This window comes from Pelophylax lessonae (assembly GCF_965119305.1).
Source record: "Pelophylax lessonae genome assembly, chromosome: 2".
NCBI classification, from domain to species: domain Eukaryota; kingdom Metazoa; phylum Chordata; class Amphibia; order Anura; family Ranidae; genus Pelophylax; species Pelophylax lessonae.
This window is the reverse complement of record NC_138769.1, coordinates 614,868,981-614,887,319: the sequence shown is the minus strand read 5'-3', so window position 1 is coordinate 614,887,319 and position 18,339 is coordinate 614,868,981. Positions and strand designations below refer to the sequence as shown.

At 48.5% G+C, this 18,339-nt stretch overlaps 1 protein-coding gene across 1 annotated transcript in view; it reads left to right on the top strand.

The window, feature by feature from the left end:
• The window catches only part of RDX (radixin), a 384,898-nt gene that overhangs the window by 229,727 nt on the left and 136,832 nt on the right, over positions 1–18,339 (top strand). The gene's annotated exons all lie outside the window — the stretch shown is intronic.

Here is an 18,339-nt window from a genome sequence, read left to right as displayed (position 1 = left end):
GTTAGACGAGGGTTTTCTTTTGCTGCTCGTAGGTGGCCAGTTCGTACCTCCGGGTCGCAAGTGACAGTACTGCAGTTCAGGTCTTCTGGGGGTTCAGAGAAGACCTGTTCAGGTAAATCGGAGACGGACCAGCCCCGATCTGCAGATGAACCTTTGTCTGCGTGATGGGGTGCCCTCACTCGTTTTTGGGGTGGGGGGAGGTCTTTGATTCGTTCCGGAGCGGGGTTCTTCTCAAGTACGCTTTATAGAGGATTCCGCTTTGGCGAGGGTCTTCCCTCCCTCGGACAAGCTGCAAAAGTTACAGAGCACTATCCGGTTGCTGTTGGCAGTTTCTCTTTTCTGCGAATTTGCAGAGGCTCAAGGCAATACAGTTTTGCATGAGCCACTGGGCAACTCGTCTGCAAGATTGTCCCGTCCGGATTCAATCGGCCTATGCCTTGGCTTATTGATCACCAAGGGGGCACCAAGTGTGTCTTGGCGGCCCGGGAGTGGTACCTTCACCCAGGGTTTTTTTCATCTCCTGCGTGTCTGGTGGGGGGACACCCGAGGTCAGTTTGTTTGCTTCTTGCCTCACCTAGATGGTTCTGGGGTTTGTAGCCAGGTCTTGGGATCCTCTGGCCGACGCCACAGATGCAATGATGACACCTTGTGGTCAGTACTGACTGATTTATGCCTTCCATACTTTGACTCTCCTGCCGAGACTTTTATGCAGGTTGGGGTGGAAGGAATTCTGGTCATTCTGGTGGCCCCAGACTGGCCTCTCCAGTCTTGGTACGCAGATCTGGGTAAGGTTGGTCACTGATGCTCCTTGGAGACTTCATCTCAGGGAAGATCTGCTGTCTCAATGCCCAATTTTTTATCCTGCTTTACAGTCGCTGGCTTTAAGGACATGGCTGTTAAAAGCGAGGTGTTGAGAGATAGAGGTCTTTCTGACTCTGATTCCTACGCTATTGAAGGCCTGGAAATCAACTTCTAGGAAGATCTCTCATCGTACGTGGAAATAGTACATTTCATGGTGTGAATCGCTGAAGGTGCACCCTCGCTTCTTTTTCGATCACTAGGGTTTTTGCTTTTATGCAGAAAGGGGTTGAGCAGCGGTTGGCTTTGGGCACTATCAAAGGCCAGGTTTTCGGCTTTGGCTTCCCACGTCTGTTAGATAAGCATGTCTTGATTCAGACTTTCATCCAGGGAATGCGCTAATTTTGGCTCCTCCGAGGTGATCCCCTTTACCTTTATGGGATCTTAATTTGGTGTTCGGTTCTTCAAAAGCCTCCTTTTGAAAGAATTTGGGGGATTTCGCAGCTCTCCTTGTCTCAGAAGGTTGCCTTCTTGGTGGCTATCACTTCTGCCCACAGAGTGTCTGACTGGCGGTGTGGTCTTGCCGATCTCTTTATGTGGTGGTACTTCAGTCGTTCTGAATGAAGACATTGTATTGCCTTCACTTTGTCCTAAACCTCAGCATGCGAAGGAGAATGCTTTGCATTCTTTGGCTGTGGTTCGGGCGATCAGGGTCTATTTACAGACCACTGAGTCCTTTCAAAAATTGGACGCTCCTTTTGTTTATTCTGATGGACCTTGTAAGGGTATGGCTGCGTCTACTGTGACCATTTCCAGATGAAACGGGCAGACAGTGGTACAACCCTATTCACTGAAGGGTTTAGGTTACTATATACCTCGGCAGGGCAGCTCGGCTGCGCAAAATCACGTAGATCTACGTGATTTTGTGCACGAGGCTGTGTTTAGAGACAGCTGGAGGGGGCTGCGGAAGGAGCGGCGGCGATTGCCGCCTGCCTCCCACGATCGTCAGAGAAACTGACAGAAGACCTGTCAGTATGTAAACAAAGCAGGCGAGTCTTCTGTCACACAGGCAGGGAGAGATCAGGAGTTTCAGCTAAGCGGAAACCCTGATCTCTCTGTGCCTGTCACAAAGCCATTCCCCCACACAGTCAGTAATCACATTTAGGCATACATTACCCCTTTGATCATCCCCACCCTTCCCTTGCCAGTGTCATTTATACAGTAACAGGGCATATTATTTAGCACTGATTACTGTATTACTGTCACAGGTCCCCAAAAAGTGTCAAAAATGTAAGTTAGGGTCCGATTTGTCCGCCGCTATGTTGTAGTCCTGCTAAAAAAAAAAAATGCTGATCGCTGGCATTTTTAATAAAAAAAAAAAAAAATTCCAAAAATCTTTCCCGTTTGTAAACACTATAACTTTTGTGCAAACCAATTAAAATACGCTTTTTGGGATTTTTTTTGTTTTTTTACCAAAAATATGTAGCAGAATACAAATTTGCTTAAACTGATAAAAAATATGTTTTTTTTTTTTTTTAATTCTTTTATTGGGATTGTTTTATAGCAGTAACAAATATGGTGGTTTTTTTTTTTTTTTTTTTTGAAAATTGGCGCTTTTTTTGTTTATAGCGCAAAATCTAAAAACCGCAGAGGTGATCAAATACCACCAAAAGAAAGCTCTATTTGTGGGGAAAAAAAGAGGCTGTCAATTGTATTTGGGTACAGCGTCGCACGACCGCACAATTTTTGGTTAAAGGAACGCAGTGCTGAATTGCAGAAAATGGCCTAGTCATTAAGGGGGTAAAACCTTCTGGAGCTGAAGTGGTTAAAAAGAATTCCTTTTGGTTCTCTTTTGAGGGTTCCATTATTTCCGAGTGAGCTCCAGTTGTTCCTGGTTGAGCTCTATTTTACCTGGTTGGCTACTTTAGCCATTGGGGAATTCAGTTTTTTGTTTGTCTTGTTCCCACCTTTCATGATATACTGCTTTGGAACATCCCTATGAGTCTATGAATAGGAAGAGCTGCATTTGTCGAACGATAGAGAAAACTGGATTTCTGTAAGAACTTACCGTAAAATCCCTTTCTCTGAAGTTCGACAGACGCAGAACCCACCCCCCTACTTCTAAGTTGTTTTTTTTTCTAACACTGTTTGCAACCAAACTGTTTTAGAATAGCAGAGCCTGAGAGGGTTATGCCTGCTGGGACAGGCCCCATAGGCGTGGACAAGTTTTTTTTCCACCTAGTGTCTATCCCTAGAAGGAGGAACATAACCCAATCAGTCTATGAATAGGAAGAGCTGCATCTGTCGATGAACTTAACCACTTAAGCCCCAGAAAATGTTACCACCTTCCTGACCAGGGCCTACTTTGCGATTCGACACTGCGTGACTTTAACGGACAATTGCATGGTCGTGCGACGCTGTACCCAAACGAATTTGACGTCCTTTTTTTTCCCAAAAACAGAGCTTTCTTTTGGTGGTATTTGATCACCTGTGCGATTTTTACTTTTTGCGCTATAAACAAAAAAAGAGCGACAATTATGCAAAAATAACAATATTTTTCACATTTTTTTATATGAAATTCCCACCCCAAAAAATGTAAAAATCAAAATTTTTTAACATTTTAGGCCAATTTGTTTTATGCTACATATGTTTGGTAAAAAAAATTCGCAAAAAGCGTATTTTGATTGGTTTGCGCAAAAGTTATTGCGTTTACTAAGGGAAAGATTTTTGTCATTTTTATTGTGTTTTTTTTTTTAAACTACCTCAATACTGGGCACTTATACCCCCTTCCTTCCCAGGCCAATTTTCAGCTTTTAGCGCTGGTGCATTTTGAATGACAATTGCGCGGTCATGCAACACTGTACCTAAACCAAATTTGTGTCATTTTTTCCCCACAAATAGCTTTCTTTTGGTGGTATTTGATCACCGCCAGGTTTTTATTTTTTGTTGCACAAATAAAAAAAGACCAAAAAGTTTGAAAAAAAAAAAGTTTTTTTTGTTTAGGTTCTAAAATTTTGTAAATAGATACGTTTTTTCCTGCATTGATGACGCCGCACTGACAGGCACTGATGAGGAGACACTGATGAGGAGACACTGATGGGCAGGCACTGATGGGCAGGCACTGATGGGCAGGCACTGATGGGCAGGCACTGATGGGCAGGCACTGATGGGCAGGCACTGATATGCGGCACTGATATGCAGCATTGGTTGGCACTGATGGGCGGCACTGATGGGCGGCACTGATGGGCGGCACTGATGGGCGGCACTGGTGGGCAGCACTGGTGGGCAATAATGGGCACTGGTGGGCAGCACTGATAGATGGCATTGGTGGGCAGCAGTGATAGGGAGGGCACCACTTTGCAGGCTCTCTGAGCTCTGTTTGCCATCCCTGGTGGCCATGGTGGGCATCCCTGGTGGTCATGGGTGGGCATCCCTGGTGGCTCTAGTGGCACCCCCCCCCCCCCCCCCCCAGGGCTGCACTGGTAATCAATGTTATGATTACCAGCACAGACCCCCCCTGTGATCAGTGAGTAATTAGAAATACTCACTGATCCCCCCCCCCCCCCGGCTGCAGTACAGATCCTCTCTTCTATTCCTCACTGACAGGATCTGTCAGGAGGAGAAGAGATTGAAGCCGTTACAACTGCTGTGTTTACATTACATGACGGCTATGATTGGACACAGCTGTCATGTGATCAGGAGGGCCAATCACAGGGCCCTCCTGCCGCATCTTGTTGCTCTGTATCCCAGGGACACAGGCACATCGAGATCGCGCTGCTGCGCGTGCCCGGGACGGCGCGATCTTGCTCCTTCTGAAGCAAGTTCCGGAACATCCGATCAGAAGGACGAGACTCCCACCTGGCTGTATATGTGCAGTGGGAGGTGGTTAACGAGTAATGGCGGCGATCTGCGTTTTTTTTTTTCCTTTTTTTTTTTTTGCAGGACTGCGACATTGCGGCGGACAGATCTTACCCTTAACTGAGATTTTTGACACTTTTGGGGTTACCAGTGACATTACTACAGTAATCAGTGCTATACATATGCACGGTTACTGTAAAAATGATACTGGCAGGGAAGGGGTTAACTTTATTTGAGAAGGAGGGGTTAAGTGTGTTCCTAGGGGCGTGATTCTTGCTGTGATTGGATGTGGCTGTGTGTGTAACAGCACAGATCTGCGGTCCTACATAGCAGGACCGGAAGATCTGTGCTGTTACACAGAGGAGAAAGACAGGCGGCTTTGTTTACATTAGCCGCCTGCCTTTCTCCCGGTGTAACCGACGATCGCGAGTGACCGGCGGACATCGGGTCCGTCGGTCACTCGCGTGGGGGGCGTGAGCGCGCCTCCAGCGGCGCGCGCTCGCTCCCTAGAGCTTTGCCTGTGAGGGGCTGACTGCCGACGTAAATAGGCAGTCGGCAAGTGTTTGTTTTTTTTTTTTTTTTTGGAAGAACCCCAACATGTGCCCCCTAGCATGAATTTAACTTACTCCTTCATCCTCCACTGCCCCCACCCCGTAACTCACTGCTCCAGGGATTGCTAATCACTTCAAAAATAAGATTGATAGGATTTGTGATAAAATCTCCACTCTACAGGTATCTCGCCCACTTAATACCCCAGGTCAACAGATCCAATCAACACTCCCCTTATTCTACCCTGCTACTATAGACGAGGTTGCTAAAATCCTTTCTAATGTCCACCTAACATACCTGTCCCCTGGACCCTGTTCCCTCTCAAATACTGCAGTCACCCTCTGACTCATCCTACCCTCTCTAACCCACATCTATAATCTTTCTCTCTTCTGGCATCTTCCCCAACTGTATAAAACATGCTTAAAAAGCTGCCCTTGGACCCTACGAATCTTATCAATTTATTCTCGATCTTGCTCCTTTTCCTCTAAACTCCTTAAATGTCTGGTTTAAAACAGAGTGACCACCTCATTTAAAAAAACCCTGATCCCCTTCAGTCTGGAATTGGCCCTCAACACTCCACTGAAGCTGCTCTTTTAAAACGCACAAATGACTAACCGCAAAAAGCAATGAACACTATTCTGTACTCCTACTTCTGGACCTTTTGGCTGCCTTTGATACGGTTGACCACCCCCTCTTCCTCAAAAATTTTTACTCTTTTGGTCTCAGTGACCATGCTCTTTGCTGCCTCCCATCCTGCCTATCCCACCGCACCTTTAGTGTCACTTGCAATTCTACTTCCTCCACTCTTCTTCCTTTGTCGGGGTCCCCCAAGGTTCTGTTCTTGGACCTCTCCCATTATCAATCTACACCTCTTCCATGGGTCAGCTGATGGCCTCCCATGGCTTTCAGTATCATTCCTACACTGACGACACCCAAATCTATCTCTCCGCCCCTCAGCTCACTCCTTCAGTCCCCTCACACATCACTAACTTAATAGCCGACCTATCTGTCTGGATGTCACACCACTTGCTCAAACTCAACTTGTCCAAACCCCACCTAATATTTCCTCCCCCACGTGCCTCTTCTACTGACTTCTCTATCAACAGCAATGGCACAACCCCCCCACGCATCCCCACATGCCAGGGTGCTAGGTGTTATCCTGGACTCTGAACTCTCCTTTTGGTCCCGCATCTGATCACTTTCCAAAGCTTGCTGCCTCAACCTCTGCAACATCTCCAAAATATGTCCCTTCCTAACCAATTTAAACCACTAAGCTCCTGATTCACTCCCTGGTTATCTCTTGCCTTGACTACTGCAACTCCCTCCTCATTGGATTACCTTTAAATATGCAATCCTCCCTTCAGTCCATCATGAATGCTGCTACCAGACTCATCCACCCTACAAGCCACTTAGCGTCTGCTACCCCTCTCTGCCAATCCCTATATTTGCTGGAACTCATCCAACAAATTAAATTCAAAATGCTAACAAATTACCATCCCATCCACAACTTGGCCCCCAGCTACATCACTAAACTATTCTTAAAATACCATCCAAATCGTCCTCTTTATTCCTCCCAAGACCACCTGTTCTCTAGCTCCCTTGTCACCTCCTCCCATACTCTCCTCCAAGACATCTCCCAAACCTCTCCCATCCCTTGGAATTCCCTACCCCAATCTGTCTTTCTCCAACTTTATCCACTTTCCCGGAAGTCCCGGAAAACTTCTTTTCAGAGAAGCCTATCCTGCTTCCGTCTAACAACTGTACTTTTAATCTCTTCATCATCTCATCCCCCACAGTTATTACCTTTTTGGGATCACTTTGACTTCCTCTTAGACTGTAAGCTCTAACAAGCAGGATGCTCTGATTCCTCCTGTATTGAATTGTATTGGAACTGTACTGTCTGCCCTAACGTTGTAAAGCGCTGCGCAAACTGTGGGCACCTGTATAATAATAATATACCCTTGCTCAGGAAAGGGTTATGTGATGCTACTTTGGGTTCCTAAATCAAATGGCCTGTCTGTCATTATTTTGAGTACATAACCTTGTTTCTCTTTCGTTCATTGACGGACACAGCCTTTTATCTTGACCATTGGGTTATGCTGCCCCCCTACGGGAGTAGGACACTAGGCAGGAAAAAGCTTGACTATGCCTATGGGGCAGTCCCAGGGGGTTTAATCCCACTCATAGCCATAGGCACTCAGTTTTTATTCTGCCTAGTCAGGAGTAAGGACTTAGTTTATTGCTGGGATCTCTGGTCCTGGCAATTTTTTTACTTTTAAATGGAATTTTTTCCTATCTTTGTTATTTTGTTCCTGTGAGCATTTTATTATCAACTGCTGGACTGGGCGACAGACTGGATAATCTAGATCCAGAGGGCCCCCCAGTCTGGCCAACGGGTGTGCCCAGCCTCAGCTTCACGCTAGGTCGGTCGCGACATAGCCCCACTGGACAGGGGCTGGCCTGAAAGTTAAACGTCATGCGAGGGGGCATACGACCTGGCCTTGACCCGAGTCTCAGCGTTTCTCCTGGTGGACAGCATCCCCTATTCCGATGAAGCGGTAGTCTGTCAGGAGCAGTGCCCACCCTGTTCCTGGTATGGTTAAGTATCTGTCCCTCCTCTAACGCTGGAGGATTTTGGGGTGGACGTGGGCACCTCCCTGGGACGATCGGACCCCGGTTTCCCCTCCTTCCTACACAGCATCCCCCCCTTCTCGGTGGTCCTTTGCAGACTTGTTACCCCCATCTGCCCACACCTCCCTTCCCTCCCCTCCCTTGGGATGGCCATACCTTTTAGGTTGGTCTGGGGTGTCAAACTGGCAATAAGGGGTGTGGGGGGGGGGCGTGCCGTTGGCGACCCGACGATCAACCTTTGGGAGGGGGCTTTACCTGGTGGGGGGCTCCTGCCATGGCCCCCCTTCCTGCTGGGATCGTGTTCGGTGCTTTTGGGGGCCCCTGGGAGCTGCGTGGCGCCGCCATTTTCTCGTGGCCTTTTTGTGCAGTAGATCAACAGCCATGTTTGTGTAGCCTCGGTGTCCATTTTCTTGTGGTTTTTCCCATTGAAAATAGCGGCAGCCTTGTTTTTGAAGCTGTATGACGGTGATTTCGGTGGTGGGAGCCCCTCCTCATCCCCTTGTCCTGACTTCTGGATCTTTCTCTTCCTGATCGCCGCATGATGTGCAGTTTGCTTTTTGCTGTGAGTGCCTGATCGGTAGTGGTGAGTGTCTTTGTGGGCTTTTCTCTCTCTCTCTGGACCCTGTGGTGCCGCCAGCGCGGTAGGGGTGTCCCTAGCGGTGTTAAACACCTATTTCTTTTCCGTCCTCTGACAGTCGCAGCCTGTTCAGTATTCCTTCACGAATGGGGAAATGCGCCCTCTCTGCAGGAACAGGCTAGGTAGTTCAAAGGTTAACAACAAAAGCTTTACACACAACACACCTCTAGGGGGCTTACCCATCAGCCTCTAGGTGCTGCTCTTCAGTTTCTTGCTGCCTAGCATCAGGAGTAGGTCTAGGTTTCCCAGCTGGGACCTATGTCTCAGTTTTTTTGTCTTCTTTGAAAAAAGTTTTTTTCTTTTTTCTTTCTGTCATCACTCACTATCGCTAGTTAGGGGGATCCCTGGAGGACTACAAGCGACAGCAGAGCTGGACCTCGCACTGGATAATATAGAGCCTTACGGTGTCCCAGCCTGCCAACGAGCGTCGCAAGTCATGGGTACGCCCAGGCCTCGCCACGACGGTGCCCCTGAGAATGGGGACGAGCCTGCTGAGAATCCATCTTCGCTGGGATGTCTCCACTCCGGAACGCTCATGTGTTGCTAGCATCTCTTCTTGGCTGACGGCACCCCCACTCTGGGTGGGAGGATGTTCCGTATCGGAGCGGAGCCCGCAGTCCGCGGTATGGTGAGTTACACTACCCCCCTGTCCCTGGGACTGTTACCTGTGGGGGTGTTATGTGGGCCCACTCCTAGGGGAATGCAGAACATGCGGTCTCCCAAGTGTCCCCCTCCCTGACTGTTTTTTGGGGGCACCTACCTCCCTGCCCCTGCTGGGGGCGCTATGTGTGGGCTTGTTGCATGTCTAGGGGGTGCCTCTGAGGTGTTCCCGTGGTGGCCAGTTTCCTGGGTTTGTGCTGACTTGTCGCCGTTCGTTCGGCCGCCATTTTGGGTGAGGGCAGGCTATCTGGTTTCCTTGTGTGGGGCGCAGCCATTTTCTGTCCTTCTGGCGCCATCTTTTTTGTGGGCGGCCGCCTAGTAAGGGCGGCGGCCATTTTGCGAGTCCTTCCTCCCATTTACTTTTAATAGGCATTCATTATACTGTGGCTCAGGGCATGGATCGGCCTCTAGTGCGTGCGGTCACTTCCTATTTCTCTTCTCCCTTCACTGCAGCAGCCTACGTGAGGTGGTAATGTACACTGTGACACTGATTTTTGGCTGTTTTTCGGGCATTTTCCTGCAAAATATGAATAATAAGCGAAACTGGCGCCTAGTGGGGGGGGGGATAAAAATCGAGAGCCCTTTCAAAAATTAAGGATAACCTATCAGATATGCAGCCAATCAACCATAGCAGTGCTATGTATGCAATTTGTGAGAAATATAATTAGTGCAATTTCCGTAGATTAATCTGTTCTGTTTAATTGATGAGGTTTAAATACTAAAATCCTAATAATTGTAGCTGATTTTATATGTTTAAAAATTAAAATTTAATTTAATTAGACAATAATTGAAAGTACTGGTGCATGTGCAAACTATGCAAATAGATGTGTCCAACTGAAGTAAAAATACCTTATGTCTGTCTCAATTACAGTTGTGTAAATGTGTGTTATCTGGCTTTAGCAAAAATATTATACCTAGATGAATCTTCAATTTAAAATTATGCTAGTGCCAGTGCAATTTGAAAAAACATGTGAAAATAAATATTTAAGACCATAATTAATCAGAGAGAATATATCAAAAATATCCCAAAAAAAAATGTAGGTTATACTAGTGACAAATCAATCCAATATTGTGAAAATAAGTCCATAAAACGAATCCATAAAAAATCCTCCAGTGATAAAGTGCAAAGTGCTGCTTGATTACAAACAAAGTGTTCACACGTGAAGATCCTCTCACCCACAGTGCTATAATGGTTTGTCTAGATCAAACTCACCAGAAGCTTTGCTGGTAAAATTATAAACCAGCAAACAAGCAAGCATAAACTCCAACAGCAAACAGCCAGACACCTTTTCTCCTTGTGATCACACCAGGATGGATCAGAGCTCAGGATGGTCCATATAGAGAAACATGGAAAGGAATGCCGACCATAGTGTAAAATTGTATAACATTCGTTTAACCACTTGCCGACCGCCGCCCGACTATATACGGCGGCGGTCAGCCCCTCCCAGGCAAAATAAACGTACCGGTACGTCACTAGCCTGGGAGCTAGCCACTAGCCGCTCGTTCACTTGGAAGCCTGCGCGTGTGACCGGCGGACCCAATGTCCGCCAGTCACTCGCGATCGTCTGCTGTGAAGGGAGAAAGGCAGGCGGCTAATGTAAACAAAGCCGCCTGTCATTCTCCCCTGTGTAAAAGCACAGATCACTCGGTCCTGCTATGTAGGACCGTTGATCTGTGCTGTTACACACACAGCCACATCCAATGACAGTTAGAAACACGCCCCTAGGGACACACTTAACCCCTCCCTCTCCAATAAAGTTAACCCCTTCCCTCCTAGTGTCATTTTTACAGTAACAGTGCATATGTATAGCACTGATTACTGTAGTAATGTCACTGGTACCCCCAAAAGTATCAAAAATGTCAGTCAAGGGTCCGATCTGTCTGTAGCAGTCCCGCAAAAAAAAACGCAGATCGCCGCCATTACCCGTTAAAAAAAAAGAAAAAACAGCAAAAATGACAAAAATCTTTCCCTTAGTAAACGCAATAACTTTTGCGCAAACCAATCAAAATACGCTTATTGTGATTTTTTATTACCAAACATAGGTAGCAGAAAACAAATTGGCCAAAAATGTAAAAAAACTTTGATTTTTACATTTTATTTGGGGAATTTCATATAAAAAAAATGTGAAAAATATTATTTTTGCAAAATTGTCGCTTTTTTTTTGATTATAGCGCATGATCAAAAAATTGCACAGGTGATCAAATACCACCAAAGGAAAGCTCTATTTGTGGGGAAAAAAAGGATGTCAAATTTGTTAAGGTACAGCGTCGCACGACGGCGCAATTGTCCGTTAAATCACGCAGTGCCGAATCGCAAAATACCTCCTGGTCAGGAAGGGGGTAAAATCTTCCGGGGCTTAAGTGGTTAAACCATAAGATTAGTTACTCACATGGGCCAGTGTCTGCCGGACACAAAGAATCTGCGTGTATAAGAATCCTCCACTGCCCTGGTCTCCATGACTCTGTACTCGGACCCTGGATACAGTGTAGCAATGCGATGCGGTAATGCCTCAGCGTCCTAAGCCACGTCCTACCGGTTTCATCACCTGACATCTTCACGGGCTGTTTTGCTATATTCTCTCTGATTAATTATGGTCTTAAATATTTATTTGCACGTTTTTTTCATTTGCACTGGCACTTTTTTGATTGCACTGGCACTTACATAATTTTAAAATTGAAGATTCATCTAGGTATAATATTTTTGCTAAAGCCAGATAACACACTTACACAACTGTTATTAAGACAGACATAAGGTGTTTTCACTTCAGTTGGACACATCCATTTGCATAGTTTGCACATGCACCAGCACTTTCAATTATTGTCTAAAGTTAATTTTAATTTTTAAACATATTAAATCAGCTACAGTTATTAGGATTTTAGTATTCAAACAACATCAATTAAACATAACCGAGATTAATCACAAATTTTCCTGCAAAAACTGTCTTTCTCTGTGGCTATAGCAGTTTTAAAGGGGTCTCCACCAGCAGTGCAGATTTGCGGTGTGGGCCGCGGTTAAAGGGCCAGTGTCTCAAAAAAATGTTAATGCTAAATGGAGTCCCAGGATAACAAGTTCCCCGCAGACTTGGTTGGGGCTTCAGGAACTCCTGAATCCTCTTCCATGGCCTCCTTATCTGCTGCGCTTGCGACCTTGGCATCCAAGGTTGATCTGCTGATGTCTGAACGCACTGCTCACAAATGGTCCATGCCCTCTGTCTTCTGACTCAGAGCCTGAATTGGTTACCACGGACAACATCCCCCCCCCCCCCCGAGGGGTCCCAGTCCTCACATTCAAATACGGGGGAGGAGGAGGAGTCCTCCACTGCGGCGTGGGAACGCACTCATTAGCTCCGTCAAAGAGACTTTTAATATTGATGAGCCCACCCAGTCAGGTAAGCGGGTTTCTTTCGAATCCCGCAAAGCCCAGAAGTCGGATCAGGTTCCCCTGCCCCGAGGAGTTTCACGAAACCGTGAACGAGCAATGGCGTCGCATCAAGCATATGCTGGCGGTGCCTAAGCGTTTTCAACACCGTTATCCCTTTGCAGATCCTGTCGACAGTCGTTGGACGGTATCACCAAAGGTGGACCACACGGTTTTCAGGTTAGATAAATCCATGTTGATGCCCGTGGAAGACTCCCTGGTGTTCAAAGACCCAGCGGATAGGCGCTTGGAGACGCTTTCCCGTCATATATATGTGGCGCGTTCCCTGCTAAAACCTGTGTTTCGCTTCTGTGATGGTTTCTCCAGCAGTAACGAAATGGTTCAAGGTGCTTAGGCGCACCTTAGTGGCGGAGTCGGTTTCTCCGACTGTCCTTGACCTGGTGGATCAAATGGCCCAGGCTGTGCTGTACCTATGTGATGTGGCCTGGGATGCGGCCTTGGACGAGGCTCCTTTGGTCGCGAGGTTATCTGCGGTTGTGGTCGCAATCCGCCGCGTTATTTGGCTAAAATGTTGGTCGGCTGACCACGCTTCCAAGAAGACTGTGTCTGATGTCCCTGATATGGGTAATTGACTTTTTGGGGATACCTTAGATGAGTTAATCAAAGGTCTTACAGGTGGTAAGTGTGCCCTTTTGCCCCAAAACTCTAAGGGAAAATCACCCCGCGCTAGGTGGGGTCCTTCCTTCAGGTCTCTTCGTGAGTCCTTTCGTGCCTCAGGGGCACAGGAAAAAGGTAAATCCTTCAAGACCTCAGGCGGTCACAAGCAGCCATGGTCTGGGAAGTCCAAGGCCGGTTTGGCAGCCCAGTCCTCTTCCGCCTGAATGGACGCCCTCACCCATTTCAGGGGTGGGGGGGGGGCGCGTCTGCGTTACTTTCAGGAACCCTGGTTGTCCCAGATTCGGGACAGGTGGGATCGTTCAGGGTACAAGATCGAAATTCGATCTCGCCCCGCAGACAGGTTCTTTTCATCAAATCTCCGTCTGACTCCGGATCATTTTTAATAGATCTCAGGGGGGCGGTGCAAGATCTTCTTGCCCAAGGAGTTATTGTGCCAGTCTCTCAGCAAAACAGGTTTCATGGGTTCTATTTCAACCTGTTCACGGTGCCCAGAAAATAGGGCAAAGTGCGTCCGAATCTGGACCTCAAGTTTCTGAACCGCTTTGTGCGGGTGCAGAAGATCCGGATGGAATCTCTCCGGACGGTGGTGGCATCATTGAGTCCGGGGGATTTTCTGGTCTCCATCGACCTAAAGGATGCGTATCTGCACATCCCTATCTACGAAGGTCATCAAGGGTATCTCCGCTTCGCAGTGGCAGAGGAGCACTTTCAATTTCTGGCATTACTCTTTGGTCTCGCTTCGGCTCCCAGGGTATTCACCATTTTGGCTCTGGTGCTGGCTTTGCTGCGCATGAAGGGGATTGCGGTCCTGGGTTATCTGGACGACCACCTGTTAAGGGCGAGTTCGTGTGCCACTCGGTCGGGCGATCTGTGGGTCACAGTTCAGACGCTCCAGGAGTCTGGGTGGACCATCAACTTCCAGAAGTCGGCACTGACTCCGTCAGTTCGTCTCAGTTACCTGGGGATAGTCCTGGACTCCGCTCAAGCAAAGGTTTTTCTCCCGGAGGAAAAACTTCAAACCCTGCAAGACGAGATCAGGTCCCACAGGGACAACAATCTCTCCTCTCTACGGGCCTACATGCGGTCCCTGGGTCTGATGGTTTCGGCCTTTGTAGCCATCCCATTTTGCTCAGTTTCACACGAGAACTCTGCAAGCAGAGATTCTTGCCAGATGGGACAGAAAAACTCAGTCTTTGGACAGAAGGATATCTTTGAGCCACCTCACGAAGACGGACCTTTCGTGGTGGCTCCTGTCACCCACTCTAACTCACGGTGAATCCTTTCGGCCTCTACTGTGAACGGTGATCACCACGGATGCCAGCCTATTGGGCTGGGGTGGAGTTCTAGGCACACTTTGTGCCCAAGGGACGTGGTCGGCAGAGCAATCATCCTTACCGATCAACGTCTTGGAGCTCTGAGCAATCAAGCTCTGCTTGTTCCATTGGAGGACTCGGCTACAGGGTCGCCCGCTTCGTGTTCAGACGGACAACGCCACGGCGGTGGCTTACGTCAATCACCGGGGATGAACCAAGAGTGCCCGGGCAGCAAAGGAAGTGGCCGAGATCATGTCTTGGGCTGAGACGCACATTCCAGCGATTTCGGCTTTTCACATTCCAGGAGTGGAAAGCTGGCAGGCGGACTGAGTCACCAGTCCTTGGACCAGGGGGAATGGTCTCTGCATTTCGAAGGTTTCTCACCTCATGTGTGCCTGGTGGGGGACTCTGGACATGGCTCTATTCGCGTCCCGTCTCCACAAAAAGGTGAGAAGGTTTGTGGCCACGGACGCGTTGGTGGTGCCCTGGCACCAGTATCGGCTGATGTATGCCTTCCCTCTGATTCAACCCCTGTCCAGGTTCCTTCGCCGATGGCGTCGGAACAGGTGCAGGTGCTTCTGGTGGCCCCAGACTGGCCTCGTCGGTCTTGGTACACAGACCTCGTGCAGATGGTCGTCGAGCCGCTTTGGCCTTCCTGCGGGATGGTGTGGATCAGTACTTGGCGCTGGGCACGACCAAAGGTCTATTGTCGACCTTTACCCATTTTCTTCCAGCTGCCCTTGGCAACTAATTCCTTGATTCGCACCTTTATTCAAGGGGTGCGTCATCTGGCTCCCCCGCGGAAGGCTCCTTTGCCTCCGTGGGACCTGCATTTGATTTTGTCCTTTTTACAACGGCCTCCCTTTGAGCACATCTGAGAAATAGCTCTGCCTGTGTTGTCACAAAGTTTCTTTTCTGGTGGCTATCACCTCTGCTCACAAAGTTTCGGAATTGGCGGCTCCGGCTTGCCGTTCGCCTTATCTGGTTGTTCATAGGGATAAAGTGGTCCTGCGACCCAATCAGTCTTTTCTCCCTAAGGTGGTATCTGCTTGCCACCTCCATGGAGATATTTTACCTGCGCTTGGTGCGAAGCCCAAGCACCCCAAGGCATTTGCCTTGCATCCGTTGGATGTGGTCCGGGTGATCAGGGTTTACCTGTCTGCCACGGAGTCCTTTAGGGAGTCTGATTCCCTGTTTGTCCCTTTTTGTTCAAGCCTATTCAGTCAAGGGTCAGGTGCCTCCTTTCCCTGTGAGGGCACGTTCTACTAGAGCTGTCAGTGCCTCTTGGGTGTTTTGCCATCAGGTTTCTGTGGCGCAGGTGTGAAAAGCGGCGACCTGGCCGTCTGTGCACATTTTCACAAAATTCTACTAACTTGCTGTGATGGCATCCTCGGATTCTGTTTCCCCGTTGGCTCAGTTATTTCTCTGGCCTGGTTGACACGTTGCCTTCTATTTAGGTTGCGTCTTCCCACCCCTCACACCTGCACTGCTTTGGGACATCCCACTCGTGAAGGAATACTGAACGGGCTGCGACTGTCAGAGGACGTAAGATAAAATAGAATTTTTGCAAGAACTTACCGTAAAATTATTTTCTCTGAGTCCTCTGACAGTCGCAGCCCCTGCCCCTCTAATTTTTTGGGGTTATTTGTCTTCCTGTACTGCTTGCTGCGAAAATGAAGAGCAGCACCTAGAGGCTTATGGGTAATGCCTGAGGGATAGCCCCCTAGAGGTGTGTTGTGTGTAAAGCTTTTGTTAACCTTTTAACTACCTAACCTGCTCCTGCAGAGAGGGCGCATTACTGTCAGAGGACTCCGAGAAAATAATTTTACGGTAAGTTCTTAAAAAATTTCTATTTTTTTGAGTGAGTCCCCCTCTTCTCTAATGGAGTCCTTGAAGCACATTTCCCCACCTGATCCCCTCTTAGACTGCGGGTCCCAACCATCTCTCCATGCACTGACAGCAGTTCTTGAGTCCCTTGTGTCCCAGTTGGAGGTGGCTTCGAACTACGGGCTAGCAAAAAGCATCCCCTGCCTAATCTGTCTCATCAGATCCTGCATCTGATTCGGCCGCCACGGATGTGGGTCACCCAGCTGGGTCTGCAACCACGTGCCTGGAATCCTCTGATGTTGAGGATGATTCCTCCACGTCTGCGACTGCGCACGAAAAGGCGCTGGTGGATGCACTGATTGTATTTGTGCGTGAGACCCTAAAGATGGAGGACGCAGCTGAAGCTGCGATGGTGGCGCAGGTGCCCTTTGGCACTGACAAACCCTCCAGAGCGGCAAGGTGTTTCCTTTTCCCTTCTTATTTGACAGAATTGTCGCTAAAGAGTGGGGATGATCAAAGCATCCCCGTGGGGTTCCCATGCGCTTTACTCTGCGTTACCCCTGCGAGGAGTCTCTTCTTAAGATGTGGACTGTGCCACCGGTGGTAGACCCTCCGTTTTTCCAGATTAAACTAGTCAACCATGATTCTGGTTGAAGAGTCCCCGGCATGTAAGGATCCAGCTGACCGGAAGGCAGAGGCTGTGGCCTGCACTATGTACAGTCTGGCTGCTTCAGCAATGAGGCCGGTATTCACCATTGCCCTAGTGTTGCAAACTGACTGAGTGGGCTAAGCTCTTACGCCGTGACCTGGAGGGGGAACAACTGCCCCCTGCCTTTGCTCAGCTGGTGGACCAGCTCGTCCAGGGGCTACAGTTTCTGTGATGCCTCTTTAGATGCGGCTTCCCTGATGGCTCGCCTCTCTGTTTTGGCAGTGGTTCTTCGGCGTGTCTTTGGCTCAAGTGCTGATCTGCAGATCAGACTTCAAAAAGGCCTTGGCTGATCTTCCTTTCCAAGGAGATTGCCTGTATGGAGCTACCCTGGATGAGATCATTAAAGGTCTCACAGGGGGAAGAGTACTTTCCTTCTGCAGGCTACTAAGGGCAAGGAACCTCATCGTAGACGTGGGCCCTCCTTCTCAGCTTATAAGAAGTTTTTTTGTCCCTCAGGGTCGACTGACAAGGGCTCAAAGCCTTTCAGGGTCTCTTCAGGAGGATACAAATGAACCTGGTGTGGCAAGCCAAGCTCGGGCTTCTCCAGACCAGTGGACAAGGCTCCTTCTGTAAAAAGGTGCACCCGTATCGGGGCATGGGGGGGGAAGTCTTCGCTGGTTTCCGGATCTGTGGACTTCCCTAGTGCAAGACAAGTGGGTCCATGAAGTAATTCGGTCTGGCTACAAGATCAAGTTTTGCTCTGGTCTCCCAGCGAGGTTTTTTTCCTTTCAACTTGCACCTGTCCCCAGACCGCTTTTGGGCCGGTTTTGGGGCGGTACAAGACCTGTTCCTTCAGGGGATGATTGTCCAGTTCTGACTTCGGAACATTTTTAGGATTTTTACTCAAACCGGTTTACAGTCCCCAGGAAGGAAGGCAAAGTGCGTCCAATTCTGGACCTCAAGGCATTCAACTGCTTTGTGGGGGTACACATTCCAATATGTGCCAGTTACCAGTTGTTTGCTGCGGTAAAGGAGCATTATCAGTTTGTGGCGTTACCCTTTGGTCTCGCCTCTGCTCCTGGGGTCTTCACAAAAGTGTTAGCCACGGTGCTAGCTTTGCTACACTAACGGAGGATCGCATTACTGGGCTACTGGGATGATCTGCTTCTGCAAACGGAGTCTCCCTCTGCTTTGGTGGAAAACTGGAGAGCTCAATATGAACTCTGTGAGTTTAGCTGAATTCTGAATTTTCAGGCGTCTGCTCTGGCTTCGTCCACGAAGCTGAACTATCTGGGCCCGACTCTGGACTCTGCCTTAGCCAGAGTGCTCCTACCTCTGAACAAACTTCAGAAATTGCAGG